Here is a 22,825-nt window from a genome sequence, read left to right on the forward strand (position 1 = left end):
TGGACCTATACCTACAAATTTCTGGGGGAAAGTTTTATACGCCTAAAGAAGACTAAATACCAAATTTCAGCCATATCGGTGTGATAATGAGGCTAAAACGTTCAAAATATCGAAAATCGGGAGATTTTGTATTATGGGGGCTATATCGACACGTGGACCTATATAAACATTTTATGGTAGAAATGTTTCTTAGCCTCTGGAAACACAAAATACAAAGTTACAACCGATTCTTTGGTCAAATGGGTCTAATACATTCAAAATCTATTAAAATGACGCGTACTTTATAAGGGGTCTTATATGGGGGCTATACCAAAACGTGGACCTATATAACCCAACTTTGGTAGGAATGTTTTCTGGCCTCTGAAGACACAAAATACCAAATTACAACCAATTCTGTGGTCAAATGGGTCTAATACATTCAAAATATATTAAAATGACGCGTACTTTATATGGGGCCTTATATGGGGGCTATACCAAAACGTGGACCTATATAACCCATCTTTGGTAGGAATATTTTTTGGCCTCTGGAGACACAAAGTACCAAATTACAACCAATTCGGTGGTAAAATGGGCCAAATATCTTAAAAATTCCTTAAAACGACGACGCGTCACGCGTCATTTTGTATGGGGGCTATACGAAAGCGTGGACCTACATAGCCCGCTTTCAATACCAAAAGTCCTACGTAAATATAATATATTTTCCCAAAATTTCATCAACCTACGTCAATCCGTTCGGACGCTAGAGTGATTTCCACAGACGGACAGACGGACAGACGGACAGACGGACGGACATGGCTATATCGATGTAGAATTGCACGCTGATCAAGAATATATATACTTTGTGGGGTCTACAATGATTATTTCGAGTAGTTACAAACGTAGTGACAAACTTAATATACCCCCATCCTATGGTGGAGGGTATAAAAACTTAAAGTCAAAATCGGGAGGCTCGATTTTCATCGTAGACATATGGTCCAGTAGACTTTTTTGCTCAGTTCAACCCCAGGAATCAGATACGCGAAGGGCCCATTAAGGTTTCCAAATCGCCCCGGCCTACTCTTGATGTTGTCGGAGACTCGAAATCACAGCCAACGTTGCTAAAACTCTCGTCGAAATGATAATTTCATTGAAAAGGGTTGGTGAAAATGACATGCCAAAGCATTGGTGGAAATGACATGCCAAAGCATTGGTGAAAATGACATGTCAAAGCATTGGTGTACATGACATGCTGTGGATCCAAAACTGAATAGCATCTTTTGACCAAAATCATGAAAAATTCAAATGTTGGGTAGCGTTACGTAAAGCTATTTTAAGGGGTTATGGCCACTTAAAAGTATCAGAAAAGTCATTTTCATGCATTTTTTATAAGAAATCTATTTTTTTCTGTTGAATAATCTTTCTGAAAAATGCCCGACTATAAAGCACTGTTTTACTACACTGTTGTTTAAAAAAGAATAAACCGATCAGCATATATTTTTGTGGGATCATTACGAACCTAATAATCTTTTCCATTATAGAAACGGAATTAAAAAATCAAATTTTAAAAATTTTGAACAGTTAAAATCAAAATTTCGATTTAAAAAAACACACTGTAAAAATTGATATTTTTCGGACTCCGTCAGCTGTTTTTTAAAGACTCTCTCGGTAAGCACATGATTTATGTGTATAATAGTCCCACAAAAAACAAAATAAATTTTTGCACATATTCTATTCTACATGTACTTTAAAATGAGCCAAAAAATTTCGATTTTTCGAATTTTATATGAAATATTGGTACAAAGTATATAAATTCAATAGAAAGAATTCATAATATTTAGGATACAATTTTAAAATTTACAGAGTAGGATATTTAGAGTAGAAAATAGACGAACATGGCCCGGTTCGGTAAAGTCGCCATGTAAAATTTAAGCCCCGTTTTCAGTATATTGAAGTTTTAAATCATACGGGCTCACGTTATAGTTTATCGCAGAATTTTACAACCATAAAGAATTGCCGTTGTCTTTGCTATAGCAAGATTTTTACTATTTCGATGATCTTAGCCTAATTTTTAAGAATATCGGCTGCCGTTGTCGTTGATATGTTTCCAAATGAAAACATTAAGAAAAATTTAACAGTTTTGGAGATATGGTGCGAAATCTATACAAATTATGGAATTTTTAGATATATTATAAAATTTGAGGTAATAAATGTAGTTTTTCCAGTTCAGTATTTGTCCAAATATTTTATTCTGACCCTTCTCTACAAATTTGCTTCAGAGGTCAGAAGAAGATTTGCATTGGTTTCAGAGATATAGCCCCGAGTTGCTGTAAAAAGTCGATAATTAGCAATGTTTAGAGGGGGCCATAAAATCCAAGCTGGACACGGTGTGCCTTAACTAAATTTAAATGGAAGGTGCTTACACCTGGGAAGTTTTTGCAGATTCTGAAACTAGAATGTTCATAGATGAGACATATCAAGAAACAAAAAAAAAAATCGCCGGAGGGATTTTCAAATAAATCGCGATTTAAGTTCACATTTTTAGGGGTTCTTTAGGTTTTCACGATTTTGCTTGGTAACCGAGAGTCCCATGTAAATTAGCCTAAAAAACATTTTGTAGCTGTGAAAATTCTCCATAAGATTGACCTTTATAATATTTTCGTAGGTTTTAAAGTTTTTGAGATATAGAAGTTCAAATTGAGACAATGCACTGACTGTAATATCATTACTGCAATTTCCCAAATTCAACTTATATATCTTGAAAATGGTAAAACCTAGGAAAAATTAATCATTCAATCTTGTAGAGAATTTTCAGAGCTTCAACATTTTATTTAGTCCCAATTTGATATGACTTGCGGTTTCCAAGCAAAATCTTGAAGACTTAAGATAAAAACCTAACTGATCCTCTATCTCTCAAAAATGGTAAAACCTACGAAAAAACCTAAAGGTCAGTCTTATAGAGAATTTTCGTAGCCACAACATTTTCTTTAGACACATTTCGATACGACTTGCGGTTTCCAAGCAAAATAGTGAAAATCAAAAAAACCCCTAAAAATGTGAACTTAAATCGCGATTTATTTGAAAATCCCTCTGGCGATTTTTTTTGTTTCTTGAGATTTCTCATCTATGGGCATTCTAGTTTCTGCAAAAACTTCCCAGGTGTAAGCACCTTCCATTTAAAATTGGTTAAGGCACACCGTGTGGATCTGACTCAACAAAACGCAACTAGGGCTTTTGTACTTTGGGTCTGTACTTTCAAAAATCCTCACCTCAAATTTTTTGCACAAGAATACCTTAAAAATGCTGCACAGTGTTATTTACCGGAAGAGATAGAGTCTGATTCAGGATTATTTTTTACTTTTATTATAATGTTAAAGAAGAAGCATTATATATTTTTTTTAATTGGACTCGACACTTTCACAAACACTTTGATGGACTTAGTTCTATATAGTTTTGACAAATAACAATCGATCCTTATTGAACCCCACTTAATTATTCGGTTATAATAAGCTAAATAATTTTAGAAATGGATCTTATTTTGAGAGACGCTCCTCTCGATAGTTACCGCGCCCATAAGCTATTTTAGTTGGTTACCGTAGCATTTAGAGCTTTGTCAGGAAGCATGAACTTGTCCACGAAAAATAGGATATCGCTGTAAACAAGACTACAAAATGTCCAAAGGATCCTCAAACAGTCTTTAAACTGCGGTTATGTTAGACTTGTATGAGTGACCTGAAGATGTTGTCCAAACATATTCTCTTGGAACTTGATGTACTTTTGGAAGTAATTTTGCGAGTGGACCAAAAAAGTCCATATTAGGTTCGATTTTAGACCGAATAGGTTAGTCCCTTCGACCATTTTAGTGAAAATTGTGAACTTGTATGGTGGAGGTACCGATATGACTTAAATTTAATTTGGACAAAACATTACGAGATCCATAACTTGGACCAAATCGGTTGATCCGTTCGAGAGTTATCATGAGTTCCAACCTGCCAGACAAACAGAGATACAGACGGATGGACGGTGGTAAGTACATCCATCATGTCTGAAAAGGATTTTGTCCAAACATATTTATGTGGAGTCTAAAATCATTATTTTGATGAGACCTACATATTTGTATCGTATCCTAGTGTATATAATCTCGTAACCTTAAAGTCTGAGGCTACGATTATACTTCGGTGATGATAAGGAAAAAAATCAAGTAACGCACATAAATTCATTTGTCTTCATTATTTTCTCATATAGTTTAGCAGCAAATTTGTCTAAAATAGAATAACAAAATTTTGGCGATGGCGTAAAACAAATTTCTAATTGGTTTTCAAGATGTAGTCCACGAAGGACCGACCCTTCATTCATTGTATCCAATAGACATTTTTTCATATACTTCCATTCCCACAATACTGAACTCGTTATTTTTGTTGTTACAGGATGAGTTTTAAGCCTCGAGAGCTCTGTATAGTTCGAATATGACATAAACTGGCCGGGTCCCCTGTGCCCCCCCTGCGTACGTCCCTGGCCCTCATAGAATGGTACCTCCCGATTTTCGGTATTTTGAAGGTTGTGGCCTCAATATCCCACCGAAATGACTGAAATTTGGCATTTTGTCTTCGTTGTGGGTATAAAACTTTCCACCTAAAGTTGGTCGATATAGAACGGTACCTCCGGATTTCTGGTATTTTGAAGGTTGTGCTCCCTCCGAAATTGCTGAAATTTGATATTAAGTCTTCCTTATGATTAAAAAAGTTTCCACCTAAAATTTGTTGATTTAGGTTCAGGCCTTCATATAGCCCCCATAGAACGATACCTCCCGATTTTCGGTATTTTGAAGGTTGTGGCTGTGTTACATTTATACATTTCTCTATTTTATTGACTTGTCTGAAGAGAATTTTAAACAGAAAAATTGTACACACAAACATTTTTGTACCTATTATTGAAATATGTGTGCATAAGAAAATGTGTAATATGCATAAAATTTGCATGTGCAAAAATTTATGCATTTTGCTTAATTTTGCATATGTCATATGTTTCGATTGCAATGTAATCAGAAGCCAAAAATATGCCCAATCCCAAAGCATAAAATTCCGCTGTCTAATAATTACCATATTGTTAGCGATTTCTACCATTTTTGTAATCAGTATGGTGGAGTAATTGGTTCCCTCTTTTTTTCCGTAGTTTTGTTCTTAACATAATTTTGGCATGATCGCAATTAGTGTCCCTTTGTACAAGTGCGTACAAAAAATCTAGTGATATATGGAAAGTCCTGAATTAGCCAGACTTGCCCTATATTAGACTGGACTTTAAAGGCAATACCCTGATAGAGGTAAATTTTTTTTTTTAAAATTATTTTTAGAAGCATTGTTAACAATACAAAAATCTAGTGATATATGGAAAGTCCTGAATTAGCCAGACTTGCCCTATATTAGACTAGACTTTAAAGGCGTTGCCCTGATAGAGGTAAAAATCTTTTTTTAAATATTATTTTGTAGAAGCATTTTTAACAATGTCTCGATCATGTCTGCTTTTACAAAAACAAACATTTTAAGACCCTTTGCTGCTTTTCATGCCCAAACAATAATATTCCTTGGAAAGTGTTTTGAAAGAGCCAGTTTATTTATTTAGAGGCAGGTGTGGATTGGCTTTTTCCACAAGTAAAATATCGATTTTACTTACCTCGAAATAACCCGCACCCAAAAAGGATTTGATTGATGCTATGAAACTCGTCGAAGTAGTATTGTTTGGGCTTGAATGATCACAATGGGTGTTGAAATTTTTGCTTTAATGCAAACTGGTCACGACGTTGTTAACAATGTTTCTATAAACAATTATTAAAGAAAATTGCAAAAATTTCTTTCTCTGCCTTGATTTTTACCTCTATGAAGCCAAAGTCATTAAAGGCTAGTTTAATATGGGGCAGGCCTGGCTAATACAGGACTTTCCATACATCATTAATTGTTTGTACGTGTTCTAGACATAACCGTTAATTATTTTTCATAGTCTTTCTTTCAACTTTAAAAACTAGAAAATTTTAGCCATATTGCCTACAAAGGGACGCAAATTACGATCATGCCAAAATTAGGAACATCATTAAAGTTGTTCATTAAAATCGATGGTGCATTTTTGTTGTTGACTGTATCCTTAATTTTTGGGCGGTTCGTAGTATAAAAATCGAATATTGTTAAAAGTTTTTTGCTATTTTCGCCTTTAAGAACCGTTCATAGACAGTTTATATGTTCCAGGAAGTTTTTTACTGATGTCTTTGATAAACTACTGTGGTTGATTGTTTTCTTGAATTTTGAACGGTTTAGTATCTATGGAGCAGAAGTCAATAAAAATCGGTATTGTTTTGCTATTTTGACCATTTAATAACCATTGTTTTTCGAACTGTTAAAAACTCTCAACTCGTTTCGTAGTTATCAACGTTTACATTTTTTATTTCAGGTTGCTTCATTTTCAGATAGAAAATACCTATTTTTGAATTGTAAAGTATAAAAAGCATAAAAATTTTCCAATAAAAAAAAAAAAAACAAAAAGACAGGCCAGCTACGCAGACCCCGATTTGGTAGTGATTATACATACATATATATTTAGCCCGGCATACGTTCTACATTATTTTGTTATATTTCTTGCAATCTATGTTTTGTTGTGTAAAGTTTTGCTCCAAACTGAATACGCTTGAAAACAAAGAAATTTAATATGGCACAACTTATCAAATTCATAACAATTTAAACGATACAACAAAGTACTGCGAGAAACCGGATAAATGAACCATTTGATACGTTTGTATGGCACAGTGGGATATTAACGATATTGTAAACATGAAACATGCCATACACATTCAAAACATAACTCAAATTTAATCTGCAGGGAATTTATACTCCACCTGGACCACAAAAGCATTCAATCAATCAATGTCTTTGTACTTTGAGTAAAAAACGACTATTACGAATGCAATGCCATGCAAGTCTATTTGCCAATTTGTTTGAAACTACACATACAACGAAAGTGTGGACTTGCATGAATGCATTGGTATCGTGTCAGCAAACATTCTTTCAAAGTTACTTGGGAACATGTGATAGTAACTTGGAATCGTATTGCTAGGTTAACATTGACTTTGGCAATGAATTCTTTGTGGGTTGTTCAGTCTTCGCCCTTCATGCAACAGATATTTAGTATTCAAGGAATTGTACAATGAACACCACTTGAACCCGTCAATCGGCGCTTTTCAGAGTTATGAATAAGAGAGCATGCAACGTGCCAAAGTTATAGACACCAAAACACTACAATACTATTTGACAGTCAGTTAGTTGGCAACGACATTTAGACACTACTACTTGACAAGAACAAATTTTCCTATCTTTTGATATCCTACATTGAGATGACCAAGAGAAGGAAAAATGGTAATTTTTTGAAAATAAATGTTTAAATTTCTGCAATGTACATATATTATTTAATTTTAATTTTATACAAGTCTGATTTCAAGAAATTGACAGACGGATAAATATGGAATGCTTATATGCTTATTCTCAGTCGAATGCATACATGGAGATCGTGCATCCCAATGAATATTTTCTGTATACCATATTAGTTGAAAGAATAGCACAAATAACGACTTTATAACATACATCCAATTCGTCATAATTGCTATCTGATTCACCATTAATTGACCTAGTTTTATTGTAGTGTTTATACATATTATTCTTGTTATTATTTTGTAAATTATTAATTTATGCGTAACTTAATACAACACAGCATTTTTCACTGAAGTTGTTTACTTGTTACAAATACGATTTTTTATAGACAATCACTTCGTTTTACAACAATCATTAATTATGTGTTGAAAATTGTTTTGTATTTCAATTTAGCATTTTTTGTTATGAAAATAAATAGTTGTAATTAAAGATGATGTTTTTTGTCAAAACATAAATATAATATGGTTGATTGGTCATTAATAGACAGCGGAATCCTATGCAAATGCATATATGGTTAGGATGGTCGTAGAGAAAATGTGATTAGACAGAAACTCGTTTTATTACAAAATAAAACGAATTAGGCCCAGAAATTTGTGCATATTTTGCATATTCTGCATATCGTGCATATTTTGACATATTTGTACATATCTGCATAAAATGAGCATATGCAAAACCATATGCAAAAATATATTCAAGAATTTGTGGTCTAAATATCCCACCGAAATGGCTGAAGTTTGGTATTAAGTCTTCGTTAGGGGTATGCAACTTTACAACTGAAATCTGTCCGCATAGGTCCACGTCTTCATATAGCCCCCATAGAACGGTACCTACCGGTATTCGGTATTTTGAAAGTTGTAGCCTCAATATCCCACCGAAATGGCTGAAAATCGGTATTTAGTCTTCGTTGGGGGTATAAAACACTGCACCTGAAATTTGTCGGCATAGGTCCACGTCTTCATATAGCCCCCATAGAACGGTACCTACCGATATTCGGTATTTTGAAAGTTGTAGCCTCAATATCCCACCGAAATGACTGAAAATCGGTATTTAGTATTCGTTGGGGGTATAAAACACTGCACCTGAAATTTGTCGGCATAGGTCCACGTCTTCATATAGCCCCCATAGAACGGTACCTCCGGATTTCTGGTATTTTGAAGGTTGTGGCCTCAATATTCCTCCGAAATGGCTGAAATTTGGTATTTAGTCTTCCTTGGAGGTATAAAACTGTCCACCTGAAATTTCTCGATATAGGTCCACGTCTTCATATAGCCCCCAGTGAATGGTACCTCCCGATTTTCGGTATTTTGAAGGTTGTGGCCTCAATATCCCACCGAAATGACTGAAATTTGGCATTTTATTTTTGCTGTGGGTATAAAACTTTGCACCTGAAATTTTTCGGTATAGGTCCACGTCTTCATATAGCCTCCATAGAACGGTACCTCCGGATTTCGGGTATTTTGTAGGTTGTGTCCTCAATATCCCTCCGAAATAACTGAAATTTGGTATTAAGTCTTCCATGGGGGTAAAAAACTTTCCACCTAAAATTTTTCGGTTTAGGTTCAGGCCTTCATATAGCCCCCATAGAACGGTACCTCCCGATTTTCGATATTTTGAAGGTTGTGGCTGTGGTTATACAGTTCTCTATTTTATTGACTTGTCTGAAGAGAATTTTAAACAGAAAAATTTTACACACAAACATTTTTTGTACCTATTATTGAAATATTTGTTGCATATGAAAATATGTAAAATGCATAAATTTTGCATATGCAAAAATTTATGCATTTTGCATAATTTTGCATATGTCATATGTTTCGATTGCAATGTAATCAGAAGCCAAAAATATGCCCAGTCTCAAAATTTGACATGAATCGGACCAAAAATAGGGGTTGCATAAAATTCCGCAGTCTAGTCATTAATAATTTTAAATTTGTTCATTAAAAGATAACTTTTTTTGCAAAAAATACATCAAGGCCCAACATCTTTTCATGTCCTTTCGGCCATATTTTCATGATAGAAGAAAAACTACACACAGTCGCTCTGTTTCAGAATCCGCAAGAGTTTAAAATTTTTGCAATTTTTTTACGTATAAATTTGTCAACAAAACAAATCAAAAATACATATTAGATTCTTGCAGGTTTTTGAACAGAGCAAATTCTTTTAAAAAATATGTCCATATTTACATTAGGCAATTTTGCTTGCGGCAATTGCCAGTTTGATGGAGAGGGAGGTGAGACATATGGTAACCCTTTGCCTTCCAACACCCTCTCTCACCTACAATCTGACAATTGCCGCAAGGAAAATTGCCTAATGTAAATATGGACTATGACTATCTAAATATTCTCATAGTGTGTTTCCATATAACTGGATCTAGTAATGTCAATTCCATTACATCAAATAAGTCGACATAAATAAGGCTAACCCGGCAAAAAGTACTAATGAAAATATGGCTTTAAGATCAATTATAACGCATATCCCGAGGAAGACATACGATAAAATAGTAAAGTAGTGTTTGTCTCTCCAAAATGTTCAGATCATGGAGTGGAGCTCCCTGGTCTCAATTCTATTGCTATCGCTATACTTAAACAAGTGAGCCAAGCTATAGTCGGGTCGGGGCCGACTATGTGATACCCTACACCATTACCCCTGTTCATAAGCTTTTGGCTATAAATTTCAAAATATTAAAATTGGGAAAGCTTATCGCCTTTGCTCTGAATGTCTTCATTAACACAGGTCAATTTTTTTGAAACACATTTAAGTGCATCGACAGTACAACCCAAATAAAAAATGGAAAAGTGGGATGTATGCCAACCATCAATAGGCTTCTTTATCTGTTAGACCCCCATTAACCCCCAAAATTTCGTGAGGATCCGATCAAAATTTCGTAGTGTGATTGCACAAAAATGGAAAAAGGGATGCATTACCGACTATTGCGATATCTCTGTTGTTTGACCACCTATGACAACATACTTCACATCGTTGTAAAAGTGATATTTTCTACTTTCCTTGCCAGGTTTTGCTTTCGATATACCTCCTACAGAAGGGAGATATTAACTTTGAAATAAAACGTTGGTCTTTTTCCAAATATTTTTTTGTCACATTCCGACCCCAGAATAATATCGGACCATTATCAAAAATCAAAAGGTTTTTCCTCTGTGGTACACCCAATTAAATTGCGACCTGTAGCGTGATTTCCAAAAAAGTGGAAAAATGGGATGTATTACCGACTATTGCGATATCTCCGTTATTTGGATACCTACGCCAACCTGCTTTACATTATTGTAATGGTGGGATTTTTTACTTTCATTATCAGACTTTGCTTTTGGAAGGTCCCGAACCAAAGCCGTGATATTTGTCATTATTATTAAAATCGCGAAAATAAAAAGTTGGGTTCTATTAGCGGCTATTGCGATATATTCGTTGTTTGACCACCTACGAGAACCTACTTTACATCATTAGAAAGGCGATATTTTCTACTTTCATGGACAGGTTCTGCTTTTGGTATACCCCATACTGAAGCTGAGATATTCGCTTAGGAAAAAAACGTTGTCTTTTTCTCCAAATAAGTTTTTTGCCCATTACGACCTAAATATTATCCGACCATCACCAAAATCAATAGGCTTCTTCATCTGTGTGACCCCCATTAACCCTCAAAATTTTGTGACGATCCGATCAAAATTGCGACCTGTAGCGTGATTTCCAAAAAAGTGGAAAAATGGGATGTATTACCGACTATTGCGATATCTCCGTTACTTGGTCACCTACGCCGACCTAGTTTACATTATTGTAAAGATGGGATCTTCTACTTTCATAACCAGGCTTTGCTTGTGGAAAGTCCTCAACCAAAGCTGTGATATTCGTCATTATAATTAAAATCGCAAAAATGAAAATTTGGGTTTTATTTGCGACTATTGTGATATCTTCGTTGTTTGATCACCTACGAGAACCTACTTTGCATCATTAGAAAGGTGATATTTTCTACTTTTATTGTTAGGTTTTGCTTTTGGTATACCCCGTATAGAAGCTGAGATATTCGCATCGGAAAAAAACGTTGTCTTTTTATCCACATAAGTTTTTTGCCCATTCCGACCCCTAAATATTACCCGACCATCACCAAAATTAATAGGCTTCTTCCCCTCCGGGACCCCCATCAAAATCCAAAATTTCGTGACGATCCGATCAAAATTGCGACCTGTAGCGTGATTACAAGGTTTAGATGGACAGACGGACGGACGGACACACATAGCCAGATCGACTCAGCTCGTCGAGACATTCATTTTGGTATATATAAGTATGGGTCTACGACCGTTACAAACTTTTTAGCCAAAACCAACTTATAATACCCTCCCCACATAGTGGTGTAGGGTATAAAAAGTTCCTCCATACTGGGCTATACTAAATTAGTAAGGAAAGAATCAGTATAAATTGGCGAAATGTTGTCTGTACCAAATATAGTCACATTTTCCAAATTTCATCAAAAAATATATGGAAACTATAACCAAATCTGAACCGTTTTCAAGATATTTTGCAGAACTTATTTCCGTCAAGTTTTTAAAATTTCGTCAAAATAGGACAGATATGGTGCATAAAATTATAAAAATCGAACAAAAATATATACGGGAACTACATACACATATGGCGAAAATAATAAGTACATCATAGTTTATGTTAGATGTTGTGGTTCACCATGACTATTTACTCGAGAAACATGTAAACTACGCTACATTTCGATACTCCCATTTGTAATCATTGATGCAATAAGCAAAAAACTAAAAAAAATTGCTAACATTTTGTTTCAGCGCCACTTCTGTGTTAAAGTCATAAATTCGTTTGGCCAAAAAATAAGTACATTTTGGATTTTTTACTATTTAATTATAGTCGAATGAATTTTTATAACGGTTGCTTAGTAACCCAGTAACATTTAAAGGATGCAATAACGTGATTTCATGACATCTTTTGCATTGGTTTAAACGAAGTCGATCTTTTCATTAACATTTGAACCAATGCAAAGGCATCGAACATTTTGCTGGGAAATTATCTGTGTTAGTACACGGTGCGCCTTAACTAAATTTAAATGAAAGGAGCTTACACCTGGGAAGTTTTTGTGTATTCTGAAATTACAATGTTCATAGATAAGAAAAATCAAAAAACAAAAAAATCGCCGGAGGGATTTCAAAATAAATCCCGCCCAAAGTTCACATTAGGGGCTTATTATGTTTTCACAGCATTACTTGGAAACCGCAAGTCCTATCCTAAAGGGAATGTTGTAGCAGTGAAAATTATCTACAAGATTGATCTTAATGGTATTTTTTGGTTTATTTTATATTTTCAGAATTTTGCTTGGAAGCTGCAAGTCCTATCGAAATGGGACTACAGAAAATGTTGTAGCAGTCAAAATCCTCTACAATATTTTCTTGTGTGCTTTTTCGACAGGACTTGCCGTTTCCAAGCAAAATCCTGAATACCTAAAATAAACCAAAAATTGGGAACTTTGACCGCGATTTTTTTAAAAATTCCTCTAGTGTTTTTTTTTCTTGTTTTTGAATTTTTCATATCTATGAACATTGCTTTTTCATAATCTGCAAAAACTTCACAGTTATAAGCGGTTTTCACTTAAAGTTAGTTAAGGGGCATCGTGCATGACATAAGGAGGTGATAGAGTCTGTGCATTGTCCCAATGTGAACTTATATATCTCAAAAATGGTAAAACCTACGAAAATATCATTAAGGTCAATCAAGTAGAGATAGGACTTTTGGTTTCCAAGTAAAACCATGACAACATAAAAAACCCCAAAAATGTGAACTTTGGCCGCAATTTATTTTAAAATCCCTACGGCGATTTTTTGTTTTTTGATTATTCCCATTACGATAAGACTTGTGTTTTTTTTTTGATTTTTCTCATCTATGAATATTGTACTTTCAGAATCCGCAAGAACTTCCCAGGTGTAAGAACATTTCATTTAATATTAGTTAAGGCGCACAGTGAATAATATTAACCCTTTGTGGCCCGATGTTGCCTGTGGCCAATTTTGAATGTTTGTGTATTCGTATTTCCCACAGCGTTTGAGATATTTATATATACTAAGTGGGTGTCGGTAGGTTGATTTCAGAAGAATAAAAAAATGGAAATTACTTTTAAATAAATAGCTAGAGTGGCGAAGTTATGCTTGTTTAAGTATACGTAGTCTAGTAAAAATTTGGACATGAAATGTTTTTATAAAATGCCGTTAAATGTCAAGCGAGTTGAATAATTGCCGCCAACATTTTTTGAATAATCTTACTTAGATGTTGATCTAATAAAATAAAAAACAAACATACAATTTACAGTACCAGTACATAGAAAATATTTTTCAAACGCTTCTACTCTGAAAAATGTCAATATGAGCATTTTAAATTATATGAACACCACCATATACGTCGAAATTGGCCAATTCGTGAACTATAGACCAATTTTATATTCCATTTCCATCAATTTTCCTCTAGAATTAAACAAACTTATCAGTTTATACTTTTCCATATCATGAATAATAAAAATTTATACAATAATACAAAGACTTAAGAAACAAACTTTGTTAATTGTTATAACCACAAAGGCCCAATGTTGCCCACAGACAACATTTGGTAACCCCCAAACCACGAGTAATTTTTAAGATTTTTTTCGCAGGGGACTTATTTGTGCGACTACTAATCATAATAAATATGAAAAATATTTTTATCTCTACGGAAAAAATACGGGGTTCAAAGGGTTAAACAATAATAAGATAAAACATAATTGATAGATGGGTCGAAATAAGCATTATTGCCTGAAGAGAGAAGAATGGCGTCAAAAATAAGAATCTTTTATAATACCCCAATCCTTGGAAAGGCCTGCGGAATTTTTCCAAAATGCATTGAAGCCAAAATGAAACTGAAGAAACACGCTGTAGGTCTAAAAAGACAACAACAACAATGGATTTCATCCATTATGTCACATTAAGGATGCAGGGACCCATTTCGAATACAAAAACATATTGGGCAACACAATGATGTCATAAACCAAAGAAAGAAAGAAAATGTGTCTGTTTCAGCAGAACATTGATCCAAAACACGCATCCCCATATGTCAAGGATTGGTTCCCGGACAATAGAATGAAGTTGCATGACTCGCCTAGGCAGTAATCGGACTTGTATTTAATAGGAAACTATTGCGGGAACTTAAAATAGCGCAATTTTAGAATTTTATAGAAAAAATGTGATATTAAATTACTTAAAATTTTTAAGTAATATGCCAAAAAGAATACTAATAGTCGTTCAAAATAATGGTGGAAGCACCAAATACTAATAATATAACCATTATAAATTACTGTATATCCTAAAACATTTGAATGTACTAATATAAATTAACGATTTCCAAAATGTACTTATTTTTTTGGCCAACCAAATTTAGGACTTTAACACAGAAGTATCACCGAAACAAAGTGTTACCAATTTTTTTGCTTGTTGCATCAATGATTATAAATAGGAGTATCGAAATATAATGCTTTTGTAAAATGCAACAATAGTTTTTGCCAACTGTACAATATTATTCTCTTTTCTTCGACAATTTTATTTTCTTCTCTCCGTATTCAATGCCATTGTGAAAAAAAAAAACAATTTTGTTGCGTTTTGTTTATATGACATGAATTAAGAATTTTATATGATGATTTTATCTTTTCAACACTCGTAATATTAAACGTGACATTTATACCAAAGTTATGTGGAAAGTGTATATGAGAACTATATATAATCAAATCAAACATTTCAGTAACTGGTTTTCTGGGCTGACAATAGTTTTGGTAAACGTTCTAGTTTATGATAGTTCCAACCATCAGTATTGTTAATGATTTTTACAATATTGCGAAATTTTGTTGTTTTTGTTTGTTTGTCCGAATTATCGTATTACCGAATGGTAACAAAAATAAATTATTTTCATAATAAATTCGTTTCATAATAAGGAGGGTATAATTGAATTTGTCATTCCGTTTGTATCGCATCGAAATATTCGCCGGAAACCCTATAAAGTATATATTCTTGATCAGCATACATTTCTAAGTCGATATAAACATGTTCGTTTGTCCGTCCGTCTATCTGTTGAAATCAAGATACATATCGCGATATTTAAGATAGAGCTTTATAACTTTATAAATAAGTTTCTATTACCCCTAGAATGTTTGGTATTGAAAATGGGCTACGTTTTTATATATCTCCCATAAAACGGTGCCGTCCGATTTTCTGTATTGTGAAGGTTGTGGCCTGAATATCCCACCGAAATGGCTTAAAGTTGGCATTTAGTCTTTGTTGGGGATATAATCAGCAAGTGAGCAAGAGGAAAACATAATAAATAAATCAATTATAGAAATTCTATGTCCCATTTACAAAACATAGGCAAGACATTGTGTTCCAAGTACATTGGCATAGGTCTCCATCATATTTCATACAAAGTGGTATCGAGAGAGTACTGTATAAAAGACTAAAGCCTTTTATCAATAATTGGACCATATTAATGCTACTTTAAACCTATCAAACCATCGATAATTATCATATTTATAACGCTTTCAACAATTATATATGGTAAAAGAAGTTTCACATTCGAATTTGGTTCCCCCGCAAAGTTTGTACGGCTTTGCAAGATGACTTTAGCCGTGATCTTATATTGACATTATAGGCGTTATCTTTCACCGATGACTTCGACTTCTTGAATCAAAATATTCAAGTGCTAAAAATGGTAAATCGATTAACGTGCGTCCAGTAGTCGCAGACAAAGTGAGTACAGACAAATCCTATAATTAACATGCCTATTGTGCATCAGTTATACAATACAACCAGAATATCCATTGTAGAAGAAACAAGGTAAAGTAAATACTACAACAAATACAACTCAACAATAATCACATAGAAATTTGTTTTTGTTTGTAATGTTATAGCCCGTTTCCACGGTACGTCGTTCGTTCTCTATTCGTTGTTCGACCCATAATATGCTGTTTATATTAGAGCTTTTTGCAGGGTTAACCTTCATTATCAGGATTTGTTTGCCTAATCTCATCAAATTTATGAAGATTTACCATACAAAGTTAAATCTTTTCATGACAGGATTTGTTTGAGATCCTGCACAAAATCTGGATACTAATGTAATCCAACACTGTTTTTGTACTAAAAAATGCAACTCATTTCCCAATGTACGAAAAGTTGCAAGCGTTTTTACAAACCATTTGTTTACGTTTTGTTTTATTGTCAAAAACATGCAACAACACAAATGAAAACAGAAAGAGAATATTAAGATGAATTCGCAGAGGTAAGTAAATACATATTTATTTGAATACCAAAATTAAATAACACTTATATTTCTTTACAGGAACAGTTTGCAATAAGATTGGTAATAAATCGGAAAGCTTAAAAGCGGCTACGGCATTCAACAACCAACCGACAGTTTTCCAGTTACCCAACATCATTTCCGGAATTCCAAGTCGTTTGTGGAATTTAGAACATGAAGTCCAAACCCCGTAGAGTGAAAGAGGAAGTTCCACAAGATGGGTGATATCTCCGTACACCTCTACTCTCTAAAATTCCACAGCCTGCAGACGCCAAAGAAATAAATGCGGACGGTGAAATAAGTGAAAGTGTTGATAGATGGAGCCCAGATTTCGAACATTAATTACCCCATGTTATTGGGTGTAACTTCCACAGCATGTTTAAGTCGTTCTCATAGCCATAACTATTTGTGAAAAGATCGGAAGTAGGAACAAGGTCATTAAGACGCTTGTCGGCAGCATTTAGAAACCTTGTTGACCTCTAACAAAGCATTGGGCTAGTCTGTGAAAAGATATACGGCGCCAGGGAGCTATGCAAATGTGCAAATGTAAGCGCTACGCAGTTGAAAAATATTTAAAACTGCCAGAGTGCCGCTCTGAAGACTGCAACAGGGAGCTTTCTCATGACATGAGTAGAGAAGGTTTTACCGGTGTCGATGCAGTACCGTGTTATCACAGTGAGCATCCTTACCACGATTTAATGGACATGTTTCCCCACCCAGAACCGTCAGGAGAGATCTTCATGATCTAGAGAGAAGTCCAAAGGTATTCACACTAATTCAGTCACGCACGCAGTACCGAGATTCAGTATGAGTGCCGTAGCCCAGTTAAGATCCGTATTGGGACCGAATTGATGCCACGAAATCCAACACATGCCCGGCAGGTTGGGACCACAAGACACGCTGAATTTGTTTAGCTGCCCAGCAAGCCCCACTCACCTGTCTCCTGATTCTTTATGGACCCATCCAGTACAGGTTGCAGAATTTTTCAGTCTGGATACGGATGAACCGGAACCTGATAACTGAAATAATACACGAACATATTTGCGTAACTACAACAACAACACTGCTGCTATGATAAGTAAAAAATTTACCTAATGGGTACGAGCAGCAAATTAAGCAACTGCAAATTTGAATTTTGACTTGAAAAATTAAAAGATATGTAACACTGAGGTATAAAGCAAACATAAATTATAAATTTTATTATGAATAAACTCACATAAAATCGTTCGACGACTTTTTTCGTTTTTAAATTACACTTTGAATCACACACGATTACCCCCAGTTTTTGTAACTTATTTTTGTTCGTTCGTCTATATTCGTAATAATTTAGGCATTCATAGCTCAGCCCCCATATGACATACACATCTAATTTTTAGTATACCCGTTCCATATATCGTTAAGGATTCCTCATTTAAAAATCAGCGCTCTACATTTGCGCTAAAGCGAGTAAATCGATCTACAAAATTTGACAATTCGTGTGAGAAGAATAAAATTTTTTACAAAAACTGGGGGTTAAAATAGCTCAATACTACAACAAAGGCTGACTTCCGTATCGTCATATACTTGGCAAAGGACTGCAACTGTCTGAATTATTTGGTCTGTTCCTTTACTTTTAAAAATGGTAACAGTGGCAGAAAATGGTAAAAGTGGTGAATTGCTCTCATATAAATTGTATGCTTTTTAAAGTAAGGGAACACTTTGCAGGTTAAAAATGGTAAGAAATGGTAACCTCAGGCAAGTAAAGGAACAGAGCAATTGTGTTTCATAACGCCATAATACGTAACAAATGCCAAGCTATGTATTTCAAAACGTCAAAATTGCGCATTTTTAACTCATGTAAAAAGCAAACATGTATCATTTTTATTTCTGATACATTTATCTGCATTTTCGAAGAACAATGCCTGAGTGTGCAACTGAAAATGGACGAAGTTTTAAAACCACAAAGAATCTGACGATACGGAAGTCAGCCAATTATTAACAAATAAATGGTTGAGGGTAAAGACACAATTAGCAGCGAAACGAGATTTTCAAAAAATACAAACATATTTTATATTACATGCGCTTTTTTACAATAAAACAATTAGCCAATCGTACAATACGATTGAAATAGGTCAAACTTTACAACGTGCCCACATAGTAGCTGGATAATTCGGAATTGAAATACCATGAAATACCACATTGAGTCCAGAGAAATTATTTCGGAGTACATGTTAATGAGAACTATAACATCTGTTTCAATTTCACCATCCGAGACATTTGATTCCTGTAAAAAAACCATTACGATTACCATTGTAAAAATGTCTTTGTTGCGTCCACATACCTCATATTCCAATATCAAATCTTTGGGATAATCATTACGGAAGTAGTCACTTATAATGGCCTCCAGCTAATACGCCCAAATGATTGATAATACTTAAACGGGTGGGCAAATTCTTCTTTAAAACTTTACAGATCATCAAATAGCTAGCAGGAAAATTCTGACTCCATTGGGAAACACAATTGGCCTGTCTCATCAATACAGGCAATTAGTAGTTGACGTAGAATCGCACAAGAGCCAGTGGAACGTTCCCAGACACCACAGCTTCTGGAGATACAAGCAGTACATCAATTTCTCCATCACCTATGAGCTGCATGATTTTCATTCTTTATTGGGGCGTTTGATTGGTGTGCAAACAATGGGCTCTTAGAATATAAGGCACTCCGGTCGCCTGATCCTCCATAAGAAATACCTATGGTGAAATAATCAAGCCGGCAATTTATAACACAGTGACTTACCAATATAACCAAAGTGGACATACGCGATAGAATACGCATAACAGCACGATCTTCACCCTTGCGAGAATTGGTATGACCAATTAACACTGCCATACGGATTGAGATGAAATGATCCTAACATCACTCATTTTAGATGGAGCATTTGGTTTGTCTGTTTTGTCATTGACATCCAAACCGAGAGCTTTAAGAAATAATTCAGTAATTTTATGGTCAACATACTTTTTAATTGGTGATACTTGCATTTTCTTGAGTATTAATGACATTGTCCATATCAAGTCCATCTAACTCGTCATCTGTTTCCATAACTATATACTCTGAGGCAGCAATGTCATCTTTTTCATCTTCTTCGCTGCTGCTTTCGTCATCAGTGGGGACTTGAATCGAATCTAAAAGAAAGAGTTAATTAGATCAAAATTTCCTACTACAAAATTAATTATACCCACCTCATTTTCTTCTTCACTGTCCTCTTCCAATTTGTCACATTGATAAATAGCGTAATCTATGGCAATTTGGAAATATTTCGACTATCGCCAATGCTCCGACTAGCCATTTGTTTAGCTTCCTCCATGGTTGGAACGGTGATGGATCTTCTCCAGTTGGGCAGTCAGCGGCAGCCAGTTTTTCATTTCCGGCTCAGTCACTTTATGATCTTGCATACAGGTACGCAAGAAACTGGCAATGTCTTTTTATTTTCCAGTTCTATAAAATTTAAATAAATTATTAATGTTATGTTTATTTGCTGTTTTGTATGTATACACAAACAAAAATCAGCTGTCATTTATATCCTCATAAAGGCATATATAAACGGTTAAGGTTAACCCACTGGATCTTTAAATCCCACAGGGTTAACCTTCAATAGTATAAACGCCCTATAACTATGAATAAATTACTTATTTCCCCACACAAAATTCTATGAACGAACGACGATTTTTCTACGTGGTTCGATCAGAAATACTCTCTGAACGACGAATAAGTATGTCCCATCCCTAACAAATGAGAGAATTTATCGAAAAAATTAATTATGACATGTCTAAATTCAAAATTGAAAAATTTGTTGAAAACACAAACATTTTTAGGAAAAAGGAAAAAGATGAATGAAAATTAATGAACTAAACATTTTATATAGATGCAGAAGGAAGATGGTTGGGTTTTCTTCCTTAATTCCACACACATTTCTTGTCCATTAGTTCAAAATTGCGTAAAAAATCAGAAACAAAAAGGAAAGAAATAACTGAAAGTCTGTATACACAAACATTGTTTTGACATGTCTCTCTCTCTCTTTAATTTTGAAAATAGAAACATATAAAAATATATTGAAAATACAAAATTATTCAGAATTTATGGAAAAAATGAATGAAATGTGTATAGTTAAATATAGAAGATACATTTGAAGGAAAGTTTATTTAGTGTATATTTTATGTGTTTTCGGTTCAAATTTTAGTGAAAACAAGGAAACAAAAATGAAGAAAAATTTGTTTATGTTTCTGTTAATTACGAATGGTGTCGTGGAAACGGGTTAATTCGTGTACGTCGTTCGACGGGCGAACAACGTAATTGAAACGCTCGTGTGAACATGACATTAGTCTCATCGGTAAATGTAAACAAAATATAAATTGTATTATCAATAAATTGTTATAATTTTAAAAACTAAAATTTTTTCACATTTGTTTGAATATTTTGGAAAACATGAATGAAATCTCGTTGGATTTTCAATTTAAATGTTTCCATATCATTCCAGTAAATGCATAATTTCTCGCAAGAAGCAGAATTCTTTGAAATAGGTTTGAGTTAGCTGGAAATTCATTGAAAAAAAAGGAGCTGTCTCCATCTTTTGTTTTTAAAATGAAAAAAGCACATGTTTATTAGGGCTTTATTTTTTTCAAATTTAATAAAATACCACAGGAGGATTGGCGTTTTTTTATTTGGGATGACGACTTCTATTTTGTTTTTCAAAATAGTCAGTCTTAATCCCATAGTCGTTGTTTTAATATTTTATTAAAACAACTTTATTTTTAGTGGGAAAATTTGGCCATGTTTACCAAGGGCTAAGGCAGGGAAGACTATAGTTTCAGATCTCGCCACAGATCTTCATCAGTTCCCTTGTTTCTTGTTTTTCAACAAGAAAATTTTTATACCCAAGTGTCAATTGCTCGCTAAAATAGATGCGTGTGCAAAGAAACACTCAGATCGAGAATATCTTTTATACATTTTTCTTTTATACATTTTTACGTATTTAACAGAATTTACCGATCCAATTGACATGGAATTATTCTTGAATAGATCCTTGAATTCATAAATTTCGTTTCAGATACCATTACATGAAATGTTCCTCCTTGGTTGCGATTTTGAATTAACTGCAACCTGTTAAGGGTAATGTTTCTATACAAAATTTCGTAAACATTTTTTTGTTGCATGCATTTTGTCTAGTCTAAGTTGTATTTATGTCTTTGATATAAATAAATATATAAAATAGGTTTGTCCTCGTACTTACTAAATGTTGCTGAAACATTTTTTCAGCAATTTTTCCTTTATACAACTGTCAAAATCTGCAACATTAGTAATAATTATTACTAATTGTCACGCAAAAAGACACAGCTAATGTCATATCATGGGGGAATAAGAAGGTGTTACATCAAATCATGTCAAACGTCAAATTTGCTCAGAATAATGCATTACTGTGAATTGCTTGTTTACATTTTGTATGTGATTTTATTCACAATAACGCATATTGACAACTGGTATGAAGATCAGCTGTTTCTGGCGTTACACCTTATTAATCCACCATGTGTCGTATGGAATTTGACGCTAACATTACACCCCAGTTCAGCCAGCTGGGTATTGCTGTTACCTTTTATTGTTCTATCATGCAGAATATCGTTATTTTTAAGTACAAGAAATTACGCCCAAGGGTTAATCTGGAAACATTGTCATTACAAACAATATTTGCTTCATTTGAAATATGTATGTGTGGGATGGTGATAAAGTGATTGATTGAGTTATGCCGAAAAAAACATAAGGTGGACAACGCAATGATTTTAACAACATAATTTACTATTTCTTTACTTGTCTGAAAATTGAGATAAATATTGACATATTTATTGAGCGGTGTTCACTTTTGAAAATTGCCATAACTAATGAGTTATTTGAAATATGTATGTATTTACCATTCACTAAACATACCTTATTTTGAATTTAAAATATTTTTTTCCGATTGCGTTTTCATGGAATTGTATGATAACAAGTTTCCAAAGTGTTTCGGTTTTTTATGCCAGCTGAACTGT

General features: G+C 34.1%; 1 long non-coding RNA gene across 1 annotated transcript; it reads left to right on the top strand.

The window, feature by feature from the left end:
* The first annotated feature begins 16,702 nt into the window (after positions 1–16,702).
* Positions 16,703–18,000, top strand: LOC141392846 (uncharacterized). Its single transcript, XR_012409896.1, has 2 exons — positions 16,703–16,751; positions 16,812–18,000. It is a non-coding gene; the product is annotated as an uncharacterized lncRNA (long non-coding RNA).
* Positions 18,001–22,825: the final 4,825 nt, after the last annotated feature.

This window comes from Musca autumnalis, unplaced genomic scaffold (assembly GCF_047663935.1).
Source record: "Musca autumnalis isolate F117 unplaced genomic scaffold, ASM4766393v1 scaffold_2, whole genome shotgun sequence".
Classification (NCBI taxonomy): domain Eukaryota; kingdom Metazoa; phylum Arthropoda; class Insecta; order Diptera; family Muscidae; genus Musca; species Musca autumnalis.